We start from the raw sequence: 4,132 nt of genomic DNA on the forward strand, positions 1-4,132 counted from the left end.
TAATATATTGTACTAAGTTACAATATAATCTAATATAGCATTTATATAAGAGGTCGCAATATAAAAGTCTCACTTAAGCAACGTGAAATTCTCGATGCCAAGACAATATGACCCTTTTTTCCTTTCACACGCGCGCGTCTAATTTTTGTAGTTATTTTCATACAGAAGACTTCAGCCCCATCACCTAGTCTTTTTACACTTGATTTGCTTGTTTGACTCACCTATAAGTAATTGGCAATTCAAATTAATGACACAAGCCTGCTTATTTCCTTTTAAGTTATAAGTAAACAAAACTATTCGACAAGTCATTTGAGATTGGCTTGATCAAACTCATTTGTTTATAAAATGAGTTGTAACTAGAAAATCAGATTAGGTGTCGTTTGAGATTTTACACCCTCCAACAAAATTTAGACACGTAGGAGATTTATGTGTTATGGTAGGTGTGAGTTGAGATTATCTTTCCTTTTATTTTAATTTTCTCTGTCTCCCCCGAGCTCTCCCCTCTTCTCTCCCAGTTTCCTTTTCCTTTCTTCTCTTTTCTTCTCCTCACTCTCATCTCCCTTTCAGAGATAATATTTAAATTTTTATATTTGAGAAGAGAAAAGAAAACATTTGGACGTGGAATAATACACAAAAAAATGTTTCTTCAATTGTTACAGTAATATATTAATGCCCAGAAACATTTTGATGTTTTTCCAAAAAAATGTTTCTTCAATTTTTGTGCTTAACGGAAGACTGAAACTTGACAGAGACTATTTTATTTTCTTTTAGGCTTGAGAGAGAGAGGGGGTGTTGAGATACCCACCTTTGAAGAGGAGAGAGAGAGAGAGAGTGGTGGGTAGGAGAGAGAGAGAGGAGGCAGAAAAGGGATCTGGGAAAAAGATGATTTTGTGAGGAATAGCCTACATACAATTCTATTACTCATTTTGCTAAAATCTCTACGTGTAATGCGTCTATTAGTGGATGTAAAACAAGAATTCTCACTCATCCGGTTCCTAGCGCCTCCCATACATTTTATATAAAACTTGATTCGACTCGTAAATCGTTGATATATGTATATATAGGCGTATAAAAATATTAGAAGAAGTCAAAATTTGTTTGTTAAAATTTCTAAATAAAGTTATAAAATACAATAATTTATTTATTTTATCTAGATGAAGCAATTTCTAAACAAGTTTGAACTCACTTGAATATTAAACGAGATGTTCATGAAAATAAAACCCAACTCGATGAAAAGCTCAAACTCAACTCATGTTCGAATGAAAATCAAACGAATAAAGTTTGACCACCCATTAATCATTCGAACTGGACTCGTTTAGAGCCTTACCTTACCTTTCATGAACTCCACATTGCATGTATTGTTCCTTCACTGCCCTTACTGAAACTATATTCCTAACCATCCTTCTAAAGTATGAACTATCTAGCTAATTCATGGCCGAAACTCTGCTATATAGCACACATTCTATGAGTTATGTACCAACCAATTATGTTATATCAAGACCAAGCTACTAAGTAACATGCACTACCAAGACAGGTATAGAAGGAATTCATACATTATTGCGGCCCATTTGTTCATAATTACCTCGGTGAGATTATGAGCCAAATTCATATAGTTAGCATTACTTAATTGTAATTATGCTTTATTTACTATAGTGAAATTATGCACATATAAACTATTATCATGTCAATAGGACAAATACGTCCAAAGTGACTAGGTCATATTCAAAAAATCAAATTGGAGTTATGGTTAGAACAACATGAATGATCTACATTTCACGTCGAGCTAGCACGATTAGGATCGTATTCTATGGTTACAGTTCTACCAATCTAGTGTATTAAGCTCTAAAAGCATGCTTGTTCCCCTCCTTTATATCAACAAATATTTGTGAAATAATAACTTCAATGAAGAAAAAAGTTGTCAAGAGGAGTCAAGACCTTCTTGGACCAACCCTATACACTCTAAGATCCTTTTTCAAATCAAGCCTACACCAATTCAGAGTCAAGATATGGATAAACAAGCACATCTCGTCCCACTAATCGGGGCCCATGGTTCCTATGCTGTTGTATTCATTTCCGGTCCTTTATTTTAGTTCTTTAATCGAAAGCGACAGCTTCTAGCTAGTTCAATGGATAAAATATATGTGATCTTGCTTACTCAATACTATGATGGCAACGCTACGCTTGGTATAGAGCCATCATGTGGTATGCATGATGCTTCTTAAACTAAGGTCTAATGACACCGAACTAGTTTGTTCAACTAAGGTCATAATGCACACCATTCAGACCACGCTCTATACCGACTCCATTCAGTGCAATCTAACTTTAAGTAAAGAATGATCACCGCTCAAACCAATCTTTGTACCATTCCATTTGAGGCACTCTAACCTTAGATGAAGAAGTACCATCTCTTTTTGAGGCAGCCTAGCCTTAGTTGAATAGCAACTGTTTGATGGAAAGATGCAAACGTCGACAATCACGAGATCTCTTATGGCTTGTGCTTAAATTTAACAATTACTAGGTCGAGAGTAAGAAATTCTGCTTGAACCCCAACTACACAAATGCACATTTCTCCCATCTACTGCTTGAATTCCAACTACAAATACATGTTTCTCCCATCTATAGACTTCTTCCACTAAACTTGGCCCCAACTTTTAGTTCTCTTGTCCTTCGTAGGATTTTGTTCCTCTGGCATCTTAGTGAATGATGCTATGAGAACTTCAGGGACACCATTTCTTTCTTCTTCTTTTTTTCTCTCTAAGAGGCAGGAGGGAGTCCATGTTTTTTTTTGCTGCTTCTATCTTATAAAAAACTATCAGGTTTGTATAATTATTAGAGATAAAGTATAAAAAGTATAAGTAGGCCCTACGTCAATGAGACAAGACATAAAGTTGAAGATAATAAGCAAAGATAAACCTAAAGCTATCAAGGGAATGGAGAAAAAACAAGGGATGAGAGAGAAAGGGAGAAACACAACAAATAAAGTGATGACTTCATTTCGGAGAAGGGGGAGAAACTAGAATTCATGTTTTTCTTATTTCATTTTTCCATCCATCTCCATCCCCAACTGTAAATGAGAGCATTGAGAGTTTAAACCCCATATATGGTGGATTTCACCCCAAGAACTACAGATATAAGCTTTCATGTCGAATCATGTCAATCTTCGTGTTTCTTTTATTTTCTGCCTTTTATTTATATTTGCAAATCATGTATATTTATCGAGTTCTGCTATATACAATCATCTTTGTATACTCCTTGTGTACTCCACTTATGTGATTGGCCAAAACTATTATTTTTATTAAAAAAAGTAATGTTGTCAATCACATCAGTCGAGTGCACAAGGAATACACAAAAGTTACTACGGATAGATTTTTTGATATTCATCACAAGTACAACCACCACCTTGTACCTCCATAGAGAGAGGAGAGAATCATTTGACTGTACAAGTGGCTTCCATGACTAAAAAATGCATAAACACTAATCATGTTTTTGGAATTCTGTACTATGTTTTATTCCTTTCATATCAAATCTTAAAAATAAAAATTATATTAAAAAATTATATTATAACAATATTCTATTCAATTTTAAACTTTTATCTCATTTCATTTTATTTGCATAATTAAACGAGACCTAAATTGGACCGTTCTTGAATTTTTCATCTTGAAAAATTGATAAATGCTTTAACTATGAAAAGATTTTATAAAAGTAGAATATGCTAAATTATAAAATTATTTTTATTATAATATAGATATATCGAATTATATGAAAACATATTAATTTATAAATTTAGGGGATATTTGGAAACATTTTTATTTCATCCCATCTTATCTTATCTTATCCCATCCTATCTTATTTCATTCTCAAATATCATTTAAATATAAATATTTTTAAATTAATCATTACAATTTTTCTAACTTTTTAAATAAAAAATAAAAAATAATGTAATTTTTTCAAATATCAGAATAAAAATAATATTAAAAAATAATATTTTAATTTTATAATATTTTTTATTCAATTTATTTTTAATTTTTTAAAATTTAATAAATATATATTTTAAATTATCTGATTATTATTCATAAATTATCTTGATATATTTTTTAAATTATCTTTTAAACCAATGAAATTTTTTCACACG

This window comes from Juglans microcarpa x Juglans regia, chromosome 2D (genome assembly GCF_004785595.1).
Source record: "Juglans microcarpa x Juglans regia isolate MS1-56 chromosome 2D, Jm3101_v1.0, whole genome shotgun sequence".
In the NCBI taxonomy this organism is placed as follows: Eukaryota; Viridiplantae; Streptophyta; class Magnoliopsida; order Fagales; family Juglandaceae; genus Juglans; species Juglans microcarpa x Juglans regia.